The sequence below is a fragment of the Lytechinus pictus genome, chromosome 2 (genome assembly GCF_037042905.1).
Source record: "Lytechinus pictus isolate F3 Inbred chromosome 2, Lp3.0, whole genome shotgun sequence".
Lineage (NCBI taxonomy): Eukaryota > Metazoa > Echinodermata > Echinoidea > Temnopleuroida > Toxopneustidae > Lytechinus > Lytechinus pictus.
Genome location: NC_087246.1, coordinates 43,566,862 through 43,583,306, shown reverse-complemented (window position 1 = coordinate 43,583,306; position 16,445 = coordinate 43,566,862).

The following is a 16,445-nucleotide window of genomic DNA, read 5'->3' as shown; positions in this document are numbered from 1 at the left end:
TTTTCCGTAATTGTTGAACTGTTCTGAATAACTTTAGTTGCACTGACTTAGAAACATGTATCCCAATATATTTTGTTTCTTCCTTAGTTTTCCATTTGTTGCATTATAATTACTATTACCGATAATTTTTTTCCATCTTTGTTAAAAACCCAACCTCTTTGACTTTGTTCCTGTCTCCCTCTCTTCCTTTTATTTCATTCTGTCTTTCGTTCCAACATGTTTTCACTACATGTACTTTATTCTATCTCTGAGGCTTTCTTCTCATATGCTGGGTATTTCAATTAATTTCATATATGTATAATTATTTTGTAGAACAATTTCATTTTGATATTTGCCTATTATATTCCAACTTGTATATTTTTAAAATGTCTGTATACCATTTGTAAACTGAATGTAATTCAGCCTTTGGCTGCTATTTTCAGTGAATATTGAAATAAATAAACCATTCAATCAAATAAAAAGTATACTGCAATGATGCCCAAGACTTCTGGAAAAAGAAACGTAAAATAATCACTGCGGATAAAAAAAATTAAAGGACAAGTCCACCCCCCAAAAAGGTTGATTTGAATAAAAAGAGAAAAATCCAACAAGCATAACACTGAAAATTTAATCAAAGTCGGATGTAAAATAAGAAAGTTATGACATTCTAAAGTTTCGCATGATTTCACAAAACAGTTATATACACATCCTGGCTGGTATGCAAATGAGGAGACTGTGACGTCATCCACTCACTATTTCTTTTGTATTTTATTATATGAAATATGAAATATTATAATTTTCTCCTCATTGTCAAGTGATACAACGATTAATTCCTCCCTGAACATGTGGAATTAGATTTTTTTAATACTATATGGTTCAGTCAAGTTGGTCCTTATTGTCAAATCTATAAAAAATGAATAATTCAAACAATAAATAACAAAAGAAATAGTGAGTGATGGACATCATCGACTGACTCACCTAGTTGTGCATATCACTGTTTTGTGAAAAATAAGCGAAACTTTAAAATGTCATAACTTTCTTATTTTACATCCGATTTTGATGAAATTTTCAGCACTCTGCTGGTTTGATTTTTCTCTATTTATTTAAGTCAGCATTTTCCTGGGGTGGATTTGACCTTTAATCCAGTACTGAATAGACTCTGGATAAACACTGTATTCAATCTACGGTCCAGTGATCAAGAAACATGGAGGTACAGACTACAGACCACCACAGGCAGCAAAATTTGTGACTGATCAATTGGCTTGAGAAGTCCACAGGAGTGGACGACGGCTCGCCCCAAATAATCATTAGGTTGGTTGAAGCTTAATTATTTAGGTTACTAATTTTTTTTTTTCTTGGACGTGTGCGCTGAATCCAGACCATTATTATTATCATTATCCTTATTATATTAAAGTTGAAATTATTCAACTTATTATGATAACATGTATTTACCAGGGAATAATTTTCCTGGTATCGCTTCGCAATTTGCTCCACATTTTTTAAAGACTGCTACTCATACAGTCTTTTGTAGAGCATATTTTTACATCTATAGGACTGTACATTAATTAGTTGAGAGCTTTTCTTATATGATCAAAATGGTATTCAAATTTGTAAAGCAAAATTATTCCGTTTACCAATCATGATCTGCTCAAGATGTTCAAACATAAACCAAGCTTATCTGGGTGATACTTTAAAATTACAATTTTTCATAGCATTCAAGGAATTCCTCCCTACTGGTAACCATGGGTAGAGAGAGGCTAATGTACATAAATGCTTTGTCAAAGACCAACATACACTGTATTCATACCACTGTATATTTCATGTAGTCGTCCAGATTCTTAATCTCAAAGGTTGTTGCTATACTGATGGAAGGTACGACTGGTTTGGTATTATCAGTACATCTGAGGTTAGTCTGAGCAGTCACAGCCAGGGTCTCCTTACTAATATCTTCAGGGTAATCTCTAGTGTCTGCGAATGTTCGTCTCATGTCTTCCCCATCAAGGCCGACAGCCAACGCAGCTGGTACTCTGGATTCACGCTTGCTTGATTGGTCCGCCATCTTGTATAATCTAAGATCAAAGTTGAAAATTGTTTGTCTACAAATGCAACTTTGAAAATCACCTGCCTGAAATAACAAAATTATCAGTGAACCGATTACAAAATATTTGAATATTATGTTCATTACAATTTTCTTGTTGGTTACTCCAACGTTGTAAGTTCAATGCCCTGAAAAGTGACAGGAATTACAAGAATCTCAATATAATATCTACCTATAGAATTTAGTTAAGTCATGTAGGCACCAGGCTATCGTGGTGACTCATACTGATCTTCGATTTTGTGGAAAGCGCATTGGACCCACTTGTAATAGAGACTGCTTTTGGGGAAAGCAAACTTGTATTCTGCCAAGCCTTCTTAGCCCGAGCAACTTAAGGCCAACGGAAAGTGACATAATGGCTTTGCAATAAAACAATTTCAAGTGACAATTACATCATGTCTGCTGGTCACAAATCTTGTTCTACTCTTGGTGATTATTAAATAGGCCTATACTCCCCATCCCCACCTCTTTCTGGAAAAGAAAATAACCCTAACCTAGGGTCACACAGGCCTATTATTCAACTGGCAGGCAAAATATATTCATTCGAGCCAACCCATTCTCAGTTTTTAAATTTGATATTGCTGATTGACAACAAGGCAAAAGCGATTTTGTGTCTCGCCCACTCATGAAAACAACCAGAAATATCGTGACTTGCGAGGGCACGCAACAAAATTGTATCGAAACTTCATTGTGAAATGACTGGGATGGAATAACACTTGTCATAAGAGTCTTACATGTAAACTTTAATGTTGACCTAAAAATGAACTTTGACCATACCATGTGACCTCCCAACACAATAGCATGCAGGTCCCCTAAGTACATCTACCTTCCAAGTTTGGTTGAAAAGTGATTTACGGTTGCAGAGTTATGTGTCATAAGAGTCTTGCACGAAAACTTTAACGTTGACCTGAAAATGACCTTTGACCTTATCATGTGACCTTCGACTTCAGCATAACATGCAGGTCCCCAAGTCCATCTACCATCCAAGTTTGGTTGAAAAGCGACTTACTGTTGCGGAGTTAGGTGTCATAAGAGTCTTGCATGTAAACTTAAACGTTGACCTGAAAATGACCTTTGACCTTACCATGTGACCTCCGACTGCAGTATAACATGCAGGTCCCCCCCCCCCCCAGTCCATCTACCATCCAAGTTTGGTTGAAAAGTGACTTATGGTTGCAGAGTTATGTGTCATAAAAGAGTCTTGCACGAAAAATTTAACGTTGACCTGAAAATGACCTTTGACCTTATCATGTGACCTTCGACTGCAGCATAACATGCAGGTCCCCCAAGTCCATCTACCATCCAAGTTTGGTTGAAAAGCGACTTACTGTTACGGAGTTAGGTGTCATAAGAGTCTTGCATGTAAACTTAAACGTTGACCTGAAAATGACCTTTGACCTTACCATGTGACCTCCGACTGCAGCATAACATGCAGGTCCCCCAAGTCCATCTACCATCCAAGTTTGGTTGAAAAGTGACTTACGGTTGTGGAGTTATGTGTCATAAGGTTTGTGACGGACGGACGACAGAGACAAAAAGTCCAGAAAAATAAATGAAGTGGAAAGACATCTAATTTGCATAAATCCAAAATGGAGGCCATCGTGAGAACTTTTCATTTTTACAAATGATAGTAAAAACACTCGTCTTATCATAGCACTTTTAAAAATAATGATTAAAGCATTTAACTTTCACCAGTTTTATATCTTACCATGGGCTTCATTTAAAAATTCTAATGCAATTCAGATTTGACCTCTCCTGACCTCTGGAGGACAATGACCTTAACCCTTTGCGTGCGGGCCCGCGAAACCGGATACCTCTCCCTGTGGCGAAGCCGTTTTGGTACATTGCTGGTATTTGGATCTGTGGTGGTGTTTTCTTAAACAATTGCTTATTGCGCCAAACTGAAGTATTTTCAGGATTTTTAGTAAATGTAAAGATGAAAGATCAGACATTTTTCTATCTAGAAATGAAGGTTTCGCTTCTCAAATCAACAGAATAGTTAAGAAATTTACTAGAAAATAGTCGTGTTATTTTGTCAATTCTTCGCTTTTTCCCAAGTCAATAGGCACTGTGTACAAAAATGCGTAAGGGCATTCAGCACGCACGGACGGGTAGGGTTCGATCGATACCGCTTTGTTGTCTGCTCTAGTGCTTTTTTCTTTGCCTATTGTCATGCTACTCATAAATGGTCTCTTTAGCCCCTTGTATAGAGATCATTTGCAAAGTGTATAATTACGACGATAATCCGTTTTGGGTGAAATCACAGCATACCAAATACCTTTATTTTCCAGAATGAATAAAAAAGGGTAAATATTCCCTTGCAAGTACAATGATGATGCTGCGCAACGAAAGTCCGAGACTAATTTGTGATTTTTGGCTTCTGGGCTTCAAGACGGTGGCCTCAATGTTTCACTAAAAATCGCCTTTGGTTTCTTCTTTTCATGAATTATTGTTTGTAATAAAAATACTTTTGTTCCTGAAGATTGCATACCAGTATTCGATCTGTTTTCCTGTTGCAATTTCAAAGAGTGAAGGGGACAAAATTAATGTGACTCGAATAGTGGATCTGACATCATACCTCCCAACGCTCTCCTCTTCTCGTTCTATGTTTCATTTTTCTATCTCCCTTTTCTCTCCAAAAATAACCATGCTACCGATTACTGTTCGTCACAATGAGAGAAAGTAAATTATTTTAATCTCTTGAAATTGTAGCATCTAAATTAAAAGTGTTTTATTTTGTTCTTTCATTTTATTCATTTTTTAACCGTTCTGGGTTTTTTCACAACCGAAAACAAAAGTAATAAATAAATCACGAAAGATTTATATCCCGTTTTGTCTCTATCTTTTTAATCGTTCAAGTAAATAGTACAGAGGCGTTGGAGTCTGTAGGAGGCGTCAGTCCACCCCCCCCCCCTCCATTCAGCAAAAGTATACAAAAGCGCAAAGTCCATAAACTTGTGATTTTGTTTTGGCCGGATCACTCCCTCCCACATTCAGCTAATCTATAATTCTTTATAAGTAAATATTCATGCAATAGCAAAAGCGCTAATTATGGTTTACATTATACCTGTTCAAATGGTCTATTTCCTCTTTTTTCCCCTCTCATCCTTCTGTCGTTTCATCATTCTCCTATACATGTATCTCGATTTGCATTTTCTATTCTTTTTTTAATCTCACTTGCATCTTCTTCCATCCCTATGTGTATCATCACCCAGGGGAAATTGTATTTTTTATGAAGAAAGCACTGTCATGCTCAAGAAGAAAATGTTCTTGCCATGTCTTATAAGCGCCTGCATGTTTTGTCAATAAGTGAGTAAACATTGTCTTTTTTTAATTTTACTGTCATAATATGAAAAGCAGTATTCCTAAGAGATTTTTGTATTGCTAAATACGAAAAGCATTCAGTAGGTCATCCTGACGAAATACACTAATCTTCCTTTTATTCAGGGCGTTGGCTATTTGTCTCTTGCTCTTTTTATAAGGAATTTGTTTGAGCGTCCGCCATGACTTTCTTTTGTTTTGAGTGCCTAGATCAAGAACTGCGTAGACGTTTTCACTTTCAAAAGAGCAGAGGATAAACGGTGTTCTAAATAATTGCTTTATTTTCTGTTTATTTCCTTTGAAATAGAAGACAAAAATAAGACCAATAAGATGAGAGAACGGGAAAAAGCGGGAGAAATTATTGCGCGTTTGTCAATATAAAATGTATTTATAAAACGGTACCAATTAGGGATTTCTTCGTTTTCCCTTTCTCTGGTTTATAACCTGTAACTAAATGTATTTTCTACCGCTTTCATTCCCTTTCTTATATCTATCGTCTTTATATATCCCCTCCCTTCTACACCCTTTTTTCTCTGAGTTCTTCTCATTTAAATTATATCTCTATCGTCTTCCTTCTCCCTGATTTGGATTACTAGGTATATACCCGCCCCCATCCCCCTCAATCCTTTCTCTCTATTTTTTTCTTCTCAGTACCTGTCATTTTACATTACATCTTACGTCTCCCCCTCTCTCTCTTCATCGGAAACGGTTCCGAGAGTATGCCTCGATTTTGCCAACTTGTATTGATCGGAGATGGTTGCATTTGTGGGCCTCTCGTCCAATTGCATCGTGGTCATCATGTCAAGAATTTGAGGGTCCCCCCCCCCCCCGTTTCTTAAATTAATATCCCGAAAAACCTTTTAAAATCACTATTGTAACTGTCACTTCACAATAAATTTTATATCATCTTCCATTTTCTATATTGATAACGTAGGTAGATATCTTTCGCAAAAGACAAAATGATGATGAGGATCATCGTATAAAACTGCGCGACTATACTATTTTTTGTGAACTTGGGACTTAGGGTTATGGCAAGACAGAGGCCTTAATCTTTCACTAAAAGACATTTTTGATATTTTTTCATAAATTATATGTCTCATTTAATTCGATTTTCCACGCAGCTATAATAATAAACTAATTTTGTTCCTAAAGTTTGCGCAGTGTTTTTTTTTTTGTTCTTTCGTTTTGTTCTATTTTTAATTTGTCTCCTTGATTTCACAACCGAAAACAAAGTAATAAATAAATCATAAAAAACATTCCTAATAGTTAGAATTCATTTTGTCTCTTTCGTTTTAATCTTTCTATCTAATAGTACAGAGGCTGCAGAGTTGGTAGGAAGTTTCAGTCCTCACCCCACTCGCCCTCTTAACTCCCCCCCCCCTCTCTCTCTCTCTCTCCCTCTCCCCCCCCCCACCACAAAGCCCCTTGCTCATTTCTCTTATCTCACCTTGACCTTAATTAATTAATCTTAACTATCTGGCGGTACAGTCAAACGTAACTGGTCGCCATCATAGTTTCATCCCCAACAAACACGGAACAAACAATAACAACAATTCTGTTTTTCGACCCAACATCATTCCTTTCAATACGCGTAAGGCCATACGTGGGCATGCACAAACAACGTGGGTTCACAAAACAGACCCGCTTCGGACTGAAATTGTGATTAAAATAAAAATGTTATAAATATAACAAAAATATTGGTATAATAAAGGATATTTGATTAACGGAAAAACATCCATCGCTAATTCATAAGAATTCTGGAAAAGATTTGAACGAGGTGTTTATCAACGGTAATCAAGAGGAATTAGTGTATGGATGAATGGCGTTCGAGCGTTAGCCGGTGAGGGCGCGGGCCAAATCTGGCAGTACGGCGTCGTCATAGAGATGTATACTAATTACGCTAGAGTGCGGAGTCGCCATAGGCGCGCGTACTTAACGTCTGTGATTGCGCGGAGCATGGTCGGCCATTGCTCGATAGGTCTAGATTCGCAAAAGTACCCGGATGTACCCATAGCTCGTACGTTGTAACGCTGAGAAAAGGGATGCTGTCTCCGGCTTTTATCTTGAAGAAAGGAATCCAACCTCATTACAATTGAAAATATGAAAGAAAAATTGTATCTCAATAAACTATTAGTGTGATTACATGGGAATTCTGCTATTAATTTGTCTTTTTATCTGGATTCTCGGGATGAAATTCTCTATACAGTGCATTTACGATTACCTGACACTGATGCCTATTAGGCCTATATATAATAATATATAACAGTATTGATAATGTGACATAAATAAGTAGAAAAAAATAAAACATACAACATTAAAAGTAAATTTTGACAATCATTTCAAAAGACAGTGAATTAGCCCATCTTCTCCGGACTTCCCTATCTTTGGCTTTAATGATACATCATCCTTTGGCACATTCCTTCGTCCACATGATTCCGTGTTCTCATGACCAATTTTTTTATGATGGATATAATTTTGTAAATTTAATTCATTTCAACTCTATTCGTTTCACTTCACCTCAATTCATTTTTTTTTTCATTCAAACATAATACAAAGTAATATATATCGGATAGGCCCTACAATTTTACAGATGATTATTCTTATCTCGTAAAAAAAAAACAGTAGGCCTATAAAATTGAGCATAAATGACCAACTGCATGAAACTTGCATTAATTTGTATGAAGTATATACTAGTTTGTTTTAAATGTACAATAATTTGTATAAGTGTTTTGATCTTTGATTACTATTTTATTAGCAAGTATAGAGTATTTAAAGGGCATCTTATTAATTTTACATCATGGTGAGCCTCCCGTTACACCATCAATGGTAAAACTATATTGGGTTTTCAGTGCACTTGTTAATTTTTTTTCTCATAGGAACATGATAAATTCCCTAAATCTGCAGGCCTATATCGCACCGAAAATGAAATTGTTCAAAAAATTTGCTTTTAATACCCTTCTATTTAAGTTAGAATCGGTTTATTTTATTCGCTTTTTAGGGGGTGGGGTGTAATTAAAGTGACATACGCACCCGGAAGAAAATTCACAATCAAAATAAAAGTATACAAGTACAGGGGGCTCGACTGGACCCCTCCCTGACAGGTATCACTTGAGGTTAAAATTAGGATCACTCAACAGCCAACAATAATTGTATTATCTTATTCCAAGTATTTGTTAGTTTTACAATAGGCCTATTATTGCTTGATATGTTTGGTTTTTGTACTCACAATTTTGCAAAACTTTTTTATTTTAAGTTTTATTAAGATTGCAATAGATGTATCTCAGGATATTTGTTATCAATTGGTTTTATACACTCAGTTGTAGTAATAATATTCTTTGTAGTATAGTACAAATTGTAATTATAACTCACTCCCGCTCTGTTTCTTCTCCTCTCCTCCTTCTTCCATACCTTAATTATTATTCGATCCTTGATTTGTTCACATAATTTGTCAAATCAAAGGATTAAACACCAGCGATATGTCAACAGAGTATTTCAGCCGATCAGTATATTATTTCAGCTGGGGGGGGGGGGGGGGGGTCAAATCTAGATTTTCCAGAAAATCAAAGAGAAACTCTTTTATGTTGCGTTAAACACGCATTGTAATTTGTTTATCATGTTATTTGCAAGGCAATACTGTAAAAATAATTTCCCCCATTAGGCCTCCTGTACATTACAAAATTGTACAACTGCATGCGCGTTTTTGATATGCAAATTTTGCTGTCAACAAACTTTTCTACATTGATTTGCACTTAAGTAATTAAAATGATCTGATGGTTGCCAACATTGGAAATCTAAATCATATAACTTATAGATTCATCAATGAACTGGACCAATGCGTAAATCATTTTCAAATATTATCAATAAAAAGTAATTTTATGACTCACGAGTTATTGTGATGACGGTTACATCGACATAAATCCATGGGGAAAAGGAGTTATGCCCATATGATTTCTATGGGTAGATCTATACATGTAATATGGAAAATAAATTATAACAAATATTCTAAAAAATGAAGAAATAAATTATCAGCATCATGGTTATTATGAAACTACTTGAAAAAAATGCAATTGTGTTTTTTATCAATATTGTGTCTCAGATCAGGCGCAGATCCAGGATTTTTCAAAAGGGGGAGCCGGGGGTGGATAATTCAAGGGGGGGTACACTTGTGTTTTAACGGCATTTAACATTACAAATTTTAACTGTGCCTCTCAAAATTGGGGGGGGGGTACAAGCCGGCTCTGCCCCCTCCCCCTTAGATCCGCCAGTGTCTCATATGCATTAGACACTGTTATATATGGCTAGCTGTAGGCCAAGTTAGGCTTTCCTGACTATATTTCTGAGGTCAACTTGAACACCATGTTAAATTTGTTAATCAGAACTCCCTAGAACAATATGCCCAGGCCTACATGTTATTTTTAATATTCATCCCTTCCAAATCATTAGAAAATAACAGTCACATTAGTGTAGCGAAATGTTATGACCAAAGCAAAAACAATTGGAGATGTATATCATTGGCCTGTATAGGCCTATTATGCGCTATTGATATTCCTATATAGGCATTTTTGTTCTCAGTTTAGTTAGATTTTTTGTTAATTTAAACTGTAATTCTGTACATTCAATAATATTTAACTTTTCCATTTGTTTTCGCGCTCATATGTCATCATTTTGTTCCGTTTCTGTGCTATCACAGTACATGGCCCATAGGTACTGTACACGCATGGCAGGCTGCGAAGACCTATCGAGTAATGGCGGCCGGTCTCCGCGTAATCACAGCGATTTGACGAAGTACGCCCTCTAGCGTTATTGGTATATATCTCTATGGGCGTCGTCCATTAAAGGGGAATCCAGCCTTGGCCATAAAATGTTGTGTTGGAAGGAGAAAAATAAATCAAGCAGATTGGTGAAAGTTTGAAAGAAATCGGACAATCAATAAGAAAGTTATAGCTGCTTTAAAATCGAGATCACTAATACGATGCAGATTTCAAATTGGTAACTTGGTAAGTAAATTATGACAAGGGGCAAGGACAACTTTCCCATAGACCATGTACTTTATTATCAGGGATTTGTGATTTTCTCCTAAGTAAGTACCCATTCCCCTGGGGCAGTAATCTAAATATAACCCTGGTAGTATATTGTTTATTGCTAAATAAATCCCCAGAAACACTGTTATTCCAGTCACTGATCATGCTTTTGGGCATTATCGTGATCCAAGTCCCCGGTGACTCGGATCCACGGACAAATTTTCACAACGTAAAACATGTCCTACCTGTCTCTACCAACCTCGTAGTTGTGTGTTACTTGTCTCTTTTCAGTCTCCACTTTATTGGCGTAATAAATCAGAATTTGCGGCATCATTCTCTATTGCTTTAGTTCGTAAACTATTACTTTTCATATAAATAAATCAGGATTATATTCATCTTTTTATGTTTCTTACAATATCAAATTTGCTTTATTTCGTCTTCGTTTTTACTAAATAAATCAATAAGCCCTATATCCTCTTCAGTCTCAATTGCTTTATTTCGTTGATTCCTTATTTCCTAAATAAATCAGAATTGCATCTACTTCTTTTCAATCTCTATTGCTTTATTCCGTTAACTAGTAATTTTCATATAAATAAATCAGGATTATATTCATCTTTTTTATGTTTCTCACAATATAAAATTTGCTTTATTTCGTCTACGTTTTTACTAAATAAATCAATAGGCCCTAGATCCCTCTTCAGTCTCCATTGCTTCATTTCGTTGATTCCTAATTTACTAAATAAATCAGGATTGCATCTACTTCTTTTTCAGTCCTTATAGCTTTATTTCGTCGTACTTTTTATGCTAAATAAATCTCTTTTCATATATATGTTTCTTATGATTTTGCTTTATTTCATCTATCACGTTTTTACTAAATAAATCAAATTGCATCTCCCTCTTAACAGTCTCCATTGCTTTATTTCGTTAGGTAAAAAGAATGTCTGCATAATTACTCCTCGTGATCCAAGTCCCCCCCTCTAAAATAAAAAGGCAATTAACCCCGTTGATATTCATCTACCCCTCATTTCCCTCCTCTTCAAAACCACTCTGCCACTTTTAGACAGTTTCCTAGAGATGATAATGAATATTTTTGATAATAAGAATCACTAAAGTCAATGAAAATCACATTAAAAACACTATTTAACTGTCTTATTACTCCTCGTGATCCGAGTCCCCTTCCCGTGTTAAGACTGTCCAATTTCTCATAGGAGGGGACTTGGATAACGAGGAATACTATTACTCGTGATCCAAGTCCCCTCTCCTAAAAATACAAAACGGCAATTAACCCGTTGATAATCATCTACCCCTAATTTCCCTCCTCTTCAAAACCACTCTGCCACTTTTAGACAGTTTCCTAGAGATGATAAATGAATATTTTCGATAATAAGAATCATTAAAATCAATGAAAATCACATTAAAAACACTATTTAACTGTCTTATTACTCCTCGTGATCCGAGTCCCCTTCCCGTGTTAAGACTGTCCAATTTCTCATAGGAGGGGACTTGGATAACGAGGAGTACTATTACTCGTGATCCAAGTCCCCTCTCCTAAAAATACAAAACGGCAATTAACCCGTTGATATTCATCTACCCCTCATTTCCCTCCTCTTCAAAACCACTCTGCCACTTTTAGACAGTTTCCTAGAGATGATAAATGAATATTTTCGATAATAAGAATCATTAAAATCAATGAAAATCACATTAAAAACACTATTTAACTGTCTTATTACTCCTCGTGATCCGAGTCCCCTTCCCGTGTTAAGACTGTCCAATTTCTCATAGGAGGGGACTTGGATAACGAGGAGTACTATTACTCGTGATCCAAGTCCCCTCTCCTAAAAATACAAAACGGCAATTAACCCGTTGATAATCATCTACCCCTCATTTCCCTCCTCTTCAAAACCACTCTGCCACTTTTAGACAATTTCCTAGAGATGATAAATGAATATTTTCGATAATAAGAATCATTAAAATCAATGAAAATCACATTAAAAACACTATTTAACTGTCTTATTACTCCTCGTGATCCGAGTCCCCTTCCCGTGTTAAGACTGTCCAATTTCTCATAGGAGGGGACTTGGATAACGAGGAGTACTATTACTCGTGATCCAAGTCCCCTCTCCTAAAAATACATAACGGCAATTAACCCGTTGATATTCATCTACCCCTCATTTCCCTCCTCTTCAAAACCACTCTGTCACTTTTAGACAGTTTCCTAGAGATGATAAATGAATATTTTCGATAATAAGAATCATTAAAATCAATGAAAATCACATTAAAAACACTATTCAACTGTCTAATTACTCCTCGTGATCCGAGTCCCCTTCCCGTGTTAAGACTGTCCAATTTCTCATAGGAGGGGACTTGGATAACGAGGAGTACTATTACTCGTTATCCGAGTCCCCTCCTATGCCTATGGGAAATTGGCAGTCTCAACACGGGAAGGGGACTCGGATCACGAGGAGTAATTAGACAGTTAAATAGTGTTTTTAATGTGATTAATTTTGTTTTATTTAGTGTTTTTGATCATTGTTTCATCAACTTGGAAGAATATACAGCCACAGGAGAGAAAAGAAAAAGACTATTAAAAAGTATTATTGTCGTTTGAAAAAGTGTCCGAGGGTGGTATTCTGAGATCCATTTTATCTCAGATAAAATAAAATATTTTATCTCTGTTAAAATCAGTGAGATAAAATACCCTTAAAATCTCTCCGAACTGGTATTCTGAGCACAATTTTATCTTCATTTTATCTCTGTAAGACACACCTATTTTGTAATCAATATCCAATTAGAAACGCGCTTTTATAGCTCTCTCTTATCATTTAACCAACGGAAATCCATTCCGCTAGGAGGTGTGGCGAAGGAGTGAGATTGCGTCAATTTATTGACTTAAAATACGCTTGCACTATACGCTTGCGCGTCTTTCAGAGATTTCTTTTTAACAAAACTGACAATACTCTCATCTTTTTTTCGAAGTCTATTTCGCTTCTTTTCAAGCATCATTTCAAAGACAATATTAGTCAAGAAAAGTCTTATGAAATACTTCCCGATTGTACAGGAATAACTTTAAGGACGTTCCACAGTTAAAGTGAAATCCATGTCATTTTCACCAAACTTTGCACATATATACTTTAGAACCTTAATAATCGAAATATGCAAAAGTTTACATAGGTCTATGTGCTTGATTTTTTGCTATAGAGCTTCAAAGTTCACCCAAATTGATGTTCTTAAGAATTGCGCATTCAAAAGAATTTGTCATTTTTAGACCGCCCAAGATTACTACAATGAGTTTAAACCTCTATTACTCAGTCAAAATACATGAAAAAGTCATCAAATTTCAGAAGAGAGTTAATGATTGTATCGTTAGAATGGATAATCTATTTATAGTGCTATTTGTTTGCAATTTTAAGTTTAACAGCACTGTCAGTTCTTACAAATGGCGTAAAATATAACAAAATCCCAATCTAAAAAATGTAAAATTTCAGTAACAAACGACAAATGTACGATAAATGCTGCACTTTATTCAAAATCCATGTCATTTTCACAAAAATTTGTAGAATTGTAGATGAAGGTATACCTAAGAGGTACGAACATTAAAAAATAGGGGTTCATTAGACCAAAAGCTTCAGTCTCTGTATTTTGGTTGTTCCGCTGAACTGCGTTGGCTCACTCACCATACATAGACTGAAGCGGAGGGGGCCCCTACCTACAGCCAACGTATAGTGAACTAGCGTTTTATAGATCGCGATTTAAAACTTTTTTTAGGCAAAATTGACATTTTCATGGTTTCCATTATCAGTGTAATATAGATAACTTAAGCTAATTGCATACCTTGGGCCGGAGTTATTGAAAAAAATCCTCTGGATGATTGAGAAATCTGTCATCTAAGACATTTTCACCTGACCTGACGGTTTTTCTTGCAAGTTGCCATCTTGAATGACGTCATTATCGTTATTAACTTTTTCATGTCTCGATTTATCGCGATTATAACTAGTATCGTTTATCTTCGTGTAGTGTATCGTATCGTATTATTTTATTCGTATATTGCCATGTATAACGTTAGGTGTGCTGATTGCTGGTGGTAATTTTATTTGATTCATTAATTCATTTTAGTAATTATGGCTGACTACTGGTGTTGTAATTGTGACCGTAATTTGAATAATCATCCTAATAAAAGAAGATCTTTGAATGCAAAATTGGATCACCGTGATTACACCACTGCTGACGCTGTCGAATCATTGGGAATTAAAGTGACACCAGATCAAAAATAAAAAAAATTCATTTGCGACAGATGTTGCAGAATAATTTCAAAATTATCTGAAAGCAATTCAAATGTAATTGAAAATAAATCCAAATTAAAGAAAATTAGTAGAATCAATGTTTACCTGGGGAGGAAAGTGAAAGTGACCAGCTATGCTTCGCCATTTCTTCGGAAGAAACGAAGAAGACTGAGCCTATATTTTGGTGAAAAATTCCTGCGCTTCCACAGAGATTCCAAGTTATGACAGCCCCTCCCCCATATTCACGAAAGTGTATATTTAAAGGATGTTTGATTCGTTTAAGGTCCATAGTTATCATCATATTTAAAAGTCATTGGAATCTTATATTAAAAAATTGAATTATTATAAACATATTCCCATTACGCAGTGGATATAAATTAACCTCTGCAATAAGCTAAACGTAGTGATTGTCAAGGCCAAATTAGATTAAGCGCGGGGCAGAGCGGCCGAGTGAGAAATTTTTCATCTTTAAAATGGAAAAACTTGGCCAATTTAAGCACCTTGACTGCATTTAAAGATAAATCCACATACTAAAAGTTATTGACCATTTGATAATTAAAGAATATTTTTTTTCTGTGTTGAAAAGTGTGGGGGGAGGGGATGCATACCCCCACCCCCCTCTGGATTTACGCTCGTGTCATGAAGAGTAGACATATCTCACCAATCAGTGGAGTGACTACGGGGGACATGGGGGCACCCCCCCCCCCCTCGGCTGGCAAAAATATTTAAAAAACGGGAAAAGGAGAAAAAGAGGGAGAAGGGAAGAGAAACGTAGCTTTTGAGATATGTACATGGATATGGATTCCTAAAATAGGCCTATTGTCCTTAAAATGTCCCTGTTTGGGGTCAATAAATACAAACATTTCAGCAGTTTTGCATTGTTTAGCGAGACGGGCACGTATCATAATTACAAAAAAATGCTTGTGTCCCTTTTTAGGTCTGAATATCAAAGATTTTCAGCTCGCGCTTTGCGCTCGCATTATTTTTTATCAGTAATATACATATCCGTTTAATGGCACTGCCCTTAAAATGCCTCTATTAGTATACTCATTTTTTTTTGCTGGTCCCCCCATGCCGTGACACACGGTACGCCACTGTATGGCCAATGCACTAATGTCAACGTAAGCACGGACTGGAAATGTTTTATATTTAGACCTTAAGGACGTTCCACAGTTAAAGTGAAATCCATGTCATTTTCACCAAACTTTGCACATAGATACTTTAGAACCTTAATATTCGAAATATGCAAAAATTAACATAGGTCCATGTGCTTGATTTTTTGCTATAGTGCTTCAAAGTTCACCCAAATTGATGTTCTTAAAAATTGCGCATTCAAAAGAATTTGGCATTTTTAGACCGCCCAAGATTACTACAATGAGTTTAAACCTCTATTACTTAGTCAAAATACATGAAAAAGTCATCAAATTTCGCAAGAGAGTTAATAATTGTATCGTTAGAATGGAGAATCTATTTATAGTGCTATTTGTTTGCAATTTTAAGTTTAACAGCTCTGTCAGTTCTTAAAAAAGGCGTAAACGATAACAAAATCCCAATCTGAAAAATGTAAAATTTCAGTAACAAACTACAAACGTACAATAAATGCTGTACTTTATTCAAAATCCATGTCATTTTCACCAAAATTTGCAGAGTTGTAGAGGAAGGTATACCTAAGAGGTACAAACATTGAAAAATAGGGGTTCATGTGCTTGTTTTTAAACTATCAGCATTTTTATTAGAGCAAATGTGCTT